Source organism: Lynx canadensis, chromosome B2, assembly GCF_007474595.2.
Source record: "Lynx canadensis isolate LIC74 chromosome B2, mLynCan4.pri.v2, whole genome shotgun sequence".
Classification (NCBI taxonomy): Eukaryota; Metazoa; Chordata; class Mammalia; order Carnivora; family Felidae; genus Lynx; species Lynx canadensis.
In genome coordinates this window covers 1,606,825-1,612,590 of record NC_044307.1, presented here as the reverse complement: position 1 = coordinate 1,612,590, position 5,766 = coordinate 1,606,825, and the positions used below count along the sequence as shown (strand labels likewise).

Here is a 5,766-nt window from a genome sequence, read left to right as displayed (position 1 = left end):
CTTCCTCTTTCCTGACAGTCAAGTCCCCTTCTGTGTGTTCCCAGACTGGTCTAAAACAACCCAGGGCGTACTTTGGAACAACATATTAATGTTTCATCTCATGAGGCAGGAATTATCATCATGCAGTGGTGTGGGACTGAAGGCCGGAGCGTCTGTGGGCAATGGCAGAGGGAGATCTCTGCATGACTGTTCTGAGGGGCTCTGGGGTTTTTGAGGCCCAATTTGGTGTCCTTGCCTGATTATTCTCAGATTAGAAGCCCCAAGAAGAGCTCAGAATTCTAGGGAGAGAAATGGTTTCTGTCTTCAAAAAAAGCCTTCAAAGCCTCCCTACCCACCAGCCCCAGCTGGGCCCAGAATCAGCTGTACCTGGACTTCAGCTCCAGAAAGCGCCCAGAGGAGACAGGGGGACAGAAGGGACTGGGTCCAGCAGGCACACAGAGCAGGAGGGTTTCAGCCACGTCAGCTGCTCCCGGTTTGCCTTGTATCACTCTCTCAGAGCCCCTAAATGCAGCCTTCACCAACTGGTAAAAAATAAACAATGAAAACTGTAATCAATAAAAGTTGTCTATTGGATTCGTAGGCTGCTGTGGAGTAAAAAGGAAAGGGCTTATTGTAAGTGAGGGGAGCAAGGTTGTATTCTCCAACCCCCTGTTTTATCATCGTGTGTAACATACGCTTACAGTCAATCTCTTTGTGTATTCAGGCCCGGTACATTAACATCGATTAGATCTTACGAGCCTTTATATTGTGATAGATCTATATAATCTAACAACTTACCTTCATATACCATCACATCATCTGAGAATAATGACACTTTTCTTTCTTCCTTTCCAGTCATTTAACCTTTTATTCCTTGTGTGGGCATGACTGCCCAAGGCGATGAATGAGGCACACAGAAATCCATAATCTTCAATAGAAATGATTATAGCTGGTATCCTTGATTAGTTACCAAGCTCAAACAGAATGTTCTCATTATTCTACATACATTCGATATTTCACATTTAAGGTGATGTTGACTATAGTTTCTCAAAGATGCTAGGTTAGAGAAGTTACCTTCTATTGCTAGGCTGCTTGGAGTTTTGATCATGACTGAATGCTGAATTTTATCAAGTACTTTTTTTGTCTCTATTGAGGTGATCTCAGGGTTTATTTCATTCTTTTTTGGGGGGAGGGGGGTTATTTCATTCTTAATGTGCAAATTGGAATGATTGATTGACTGGTTTTTTTTTTTTCTTTTTCAACGTTTATTTATTTTTGGGACAGAGAGAGACAGAGCATGAACGGGGGAGGGGCAGAGAGAGAGGGAGACACAGAATCGGAAACAGGCTCCAGACTCCGAGCCATCAGCCCAGAGCCCGACGCGGGGCTCGAACTCACGGACCGCGAGATCGTGACCTGGCTGAAGTCGGACGCTTAACCGACTGCGCCACCCAGGCGCCCCGATTGACTGATTTTTAAAATTTACATCCAAATTAGTTAGCATATAGTGAAACAATGATTTCAAGAGTAGATTCCTTAGTGCTCCTTACGCATTTAGCCCATCCCCCCTCCCACAACCCCTCCAGCAACCCTCAGTTTGTTCTCCATATTTATGAGTCTCTTCTGTGTTGTCCCCCTCCCTGTTTTTATATTATTTTTGTTTCCCTTCCCTTATGTTCATCTGTTTTGTCTCTTGAAGTCCTCAAATGAGTGAAGTCATATGATATTTGTCTTTCTCTGACTGACAAATTTCGCTTAGCATAATACCCTCCAGTTCCATCCACCTAGTTGCAAATGGCAAGGTTTCATTCTTTTATTGCCGAGTAATACTGCATTGTATATATATACCACATCTTCTTTACCCATTTATCCATCGATGGACACTTGGGCTCTTTCCATACTTTGGCTATTGTTGATAGAGCTGCTGTAAACATGGGGGTTCATGTGTCCCTTTGAAACAGCACACCTGTATCCCTTGGATAAATCCCTAGTAGTGCAATTGCTGGGTCATAGGGTAGTTCTATTTTTAGTTTTTTGAGGAACCTCCATACTGTTTTCCAGAGTGGCTGTACCAGTTTGCATTCCCAGGAATGATTTAATTTTTTTTTTTTTTTAACGTTTATTTATTTTTGGGACAGAGAGAGACAGAGCATGAACGGGGGAGGGGCAGAGAGAGAGGGAGACACAGAATCGGAAACAGGCTTCAGGCTCTGAGACATCAGCCCAGAGCCCGACGCGGGGCTCGAACTCACGGACCGGGAGATCGTGACCTGGCTGAAGTCGGACGCTTAACCGACTGCGCCACCCAGGCGCCCCTGATTTTTAATGATAAACTAACCTTGTAATCTTGGTATAAACTTAAGACCAAAATCACTTACAATTTTAAATATGACTGTGTTCAGTTCCTTAACTTTCATTATAATTTGTATCTATGTTCAAGAGGGAGACTGACTGATGGTCTTCCTTTCTCATAATGTCCCCATCAGGTTAGGTATGAAGGTAATACCAGCCTTGGTCGGGCAGTTTCCTTTTAAAACGTTAAATATGGACCTACCGTATGGCCCAGCCACTCGACTGCTAGGTATTTATTCAGGAAAACTGAAAGACTATATCCACACAAAGGCTTACATACAACTGTTCATAGCAGCTTTGTTCGTAGCTGGAGATATTCACCAACAGGCAGATGTGGTATGTCCATAGAACAGAATACTATCCAGCAATAAAAAGAAGTGAATTATTGATACAAGCATCATGGATGAGTCTCAAAATAATGATGTGAGTGAAAGAGTAAAGACAGCCCATATTGTAGGATTTCATTTACATAAATTCCGGATAACTACAAGTTATAATGTATAACTTGTATAAACTACAAGTTATAATGTTTCATAAAACTACAAACATACTGACAGGAAGCAGTGGGTGTGGGAGGGGACAGTACAAAAGGGCACTGATGGACACTTGGGGGTGTGGCCTGTGTTCATTACCTTTATTGTAGTGATGGCTTCTTGAGCTATACCTATGTCAAACTCATACATATGTTTAAATATATGCAGTTGATTCTAAGCAAACTATACCTTATAAAGCCATTTAAGATGTACATTAACTAAATAAAATAAAATGTACGTTACCTGGAAGACAATCTCATTATGGCTTTCTGCAAACGTAATCGTGGGTCTCCTTCCCTACACTGTGGAAGTGTCCCCTCCCCGGGCCCTGGGCTCGCCCCGCAGCAGGAGCTGACCCGCGCGGCCCACCAGGAGCGTCGGGCTCGGCTGAGTTGGGGCTGCTGCCCCCCATCCCGGAGGCGGCGGGACGGACGGTGGGCTCACCCCAGGACAGGTGGGCGGGAGAGGGGTGAAGAGCGAGCGCGCGCGCGGAGGCGGGGGCCCTGGCTGTGATCTCCACCCCGGGTGTGACATTTACTGTTACAATGAGGGGAGAGGGGGGAGGTCGGCACTGGCCCCTCCGGGTGCAGACGGCTTTGGTCCGGGGTCGGCCAGCCTGTGGCCACACCCGCGTCCGCGTTCCTGCAGGGTGTGCTGGAGGCGGGCAGTTCTCTTCCCCGACGGGGACCGTGTGGGGAGGGTCGAGGCGACCGGGGCCCAGGCCCTGCTGTGCCTCAGAAGGGCTATGTCCGGTCAGATTGATTTCTTCTTTGAACAGTTTAAAGCAGTCCTCGGTAAGCCTCGGGACACGGGATTTGCTAGGTAGGACTTTTGACAACTAATTCAAAATATTTCATCGTTTCAGAATACTCACCTTTGATATTCCTTCTCGAACCTCCCTTGACACGTCATGCGGTTCTAACATTTCGTCCGCTTCGTCTAAATACTCAGGTGTATTTGCCCAGACTCTTTTCACTTCCGCGGTAGCTGCTCCCTGTTGGTCCCGGTTCGCTGGGCTCCCCTCCCCTGCAGGTCGGGGGTCTCCGCGCTGGGTCCAGGGCACGGGGACAGGTGCACCTGCCGAGCCCAGGTGCGCAGATCTGCAGGTGGTCCGGCGGCCATGGGGGGAGGGGGGCGTCAGTCCGACTCAGCGGGAGTCACCACCTCGGATCTAAGGTGTGAGGGGTCCTCCTTTCGGAAGAGGCAACATTTAAACTGACTTAAGAGACAAGTCGCGCAAGATAACGGGTTTTCTGTGCGTCTGCTCTTAAGTCACTGAGCGCGGCCGCCCGCCACCGGGAAGGGAAGGGGGAGGACGGTCGTCACGGACCTAAGTGACCTACAGGGACCCGTGCTACAGGGTCGGGAGAGCAGAGCTCCTCAGCCTCCGAGCCCCGCTGCGCTTCCCCGCCCCCGTGCACCTGCCCGGCACGGTGGGGGAGGGGGGGGGCCGCTCGCGCGCTTCCCCGCCCAACTGTGCACCTGAGACGCACTGTCGCATGTCCTTCCAGCGACTGGAGGGTCGGACAGAGATGCGAGAGTGAAAAAGGGAACAGCAACCACGAAGGGATTCGAACCCTCAATCTTCTGATCCGAAGTCAGACGCCTTATCCATTAGGCCACGTGGTCCCACGGCCCCTTTGCCGCAAAAGCTGCAACAAGTGTTGCGAACCTAGACTCTGGCTTGTCCGTGCGTTGCTCTCTAAAGTGATGGCGCCCTCTCGGTTAACCCCGGTTCGGAGGCAGCGCGGTTGACATTCACGAACGCTGCATAATCCACCTGCTGACAAGCTGTGACTCCCTCCTCGCCTCTGCCTTCACCCGGACCCCGCACCTCCCTCGTGCAGCTCAGCCAGCTGCTTCCAACTGTAAAGACGGGAGAAAAGGACTGAAAGTCCCTCTGTGACCAGGGCCACAGGCTGCCAGGTCACCTTGAGAGGTCAGAAGGGAGACGCCCTGGGAGTAAAGCAAAATCACCAGGCGTGGGACAGAGAGCCCCTCCTGCGACGGCTCAGCTCAGCCCCAACCCCGCTGGGACAGCCTCAGGTAGGGCGGGATCCAGGGCCTCCTCGGCCCGCTCTCCTGGAAGCCGTGCAGGATGGAGACGCCAGAGCCTCCCCGACCTTTGTACGAGGCCCCAGAAGGTCCCAGACACCGTGCACGACCGAGAAACGTCCGTCCTGTGTGGAGCCACACAGCGGAATAGCCCCACATCATTCAACAAACTGAATAAATAGTCCATTTTTCCCCACAGAGAAAACCCCAAACCCAGATATTTTCATCTGGAGGTTCTACAAAATATTCCAAGGAGAGTAATTTCAACTGGACACAAACACTTACATAGTCACAGAGGGAAGCTTTCCATCTCATTTTATACGACCGACTTCATCCTGATGTCAAAGCCAGGCCGAGACAGGTGAGAAAGGAAAATCATCGGCGAATCTCATTCATGGATGTAAAGGCAAATATCCCTTAAAGAAAAAAAAAAAAAAAAAGCAAACTAGATCCAACAGTGCTTAAAAATTGTGACAAGCGTGGGCTTATACCAAAAATTGAAAGTCAATCTAGCATTAAAAAAAGTTTTTATGATTCAGCACATCCACAAATTAAAAGAAAAAAGTTATGTGCACCTTAGTACAAACAGAAAAAGCATGTAAATTAAAAAGGTGTGATGACTAGAAAGGAAGAAACAAAGTCTCTCCCCTCCCCTTTTTTTTAACAGATTGTGTGCTTGTGTAAAAGATCAACTAAACAAACAAAAATAAACTATTATAACTAGCAAAAGAATTTTAACACATTTTCCGGATAGCTATAAAAATTTACAAAAGCAATTGCATGCAACAAAGAAAAATCTAGATACCACACAAAACAAGATAGTCACATGATAATATTTCAGTAATAA

The 5,766-nt window shown here is 48.1% G+C and overlaps 1 non-coding gene across 1 annotated transcript; it reads right to left on the bottom strand.

Moving 5' to 3' along the window:
* Window positions 1-4,420: 4,420 nt before the first annotated feature.
* TRNAR-UCG lies at window positions 4,421-4,493 on the bottom strand. Its single transcript has one exon. It is a non-coding gene; the product is annotated as a tRNA-Arg (tRNA).
* Window positions 4,494-5,766: the final 1,273 nt, after the last annotated feature.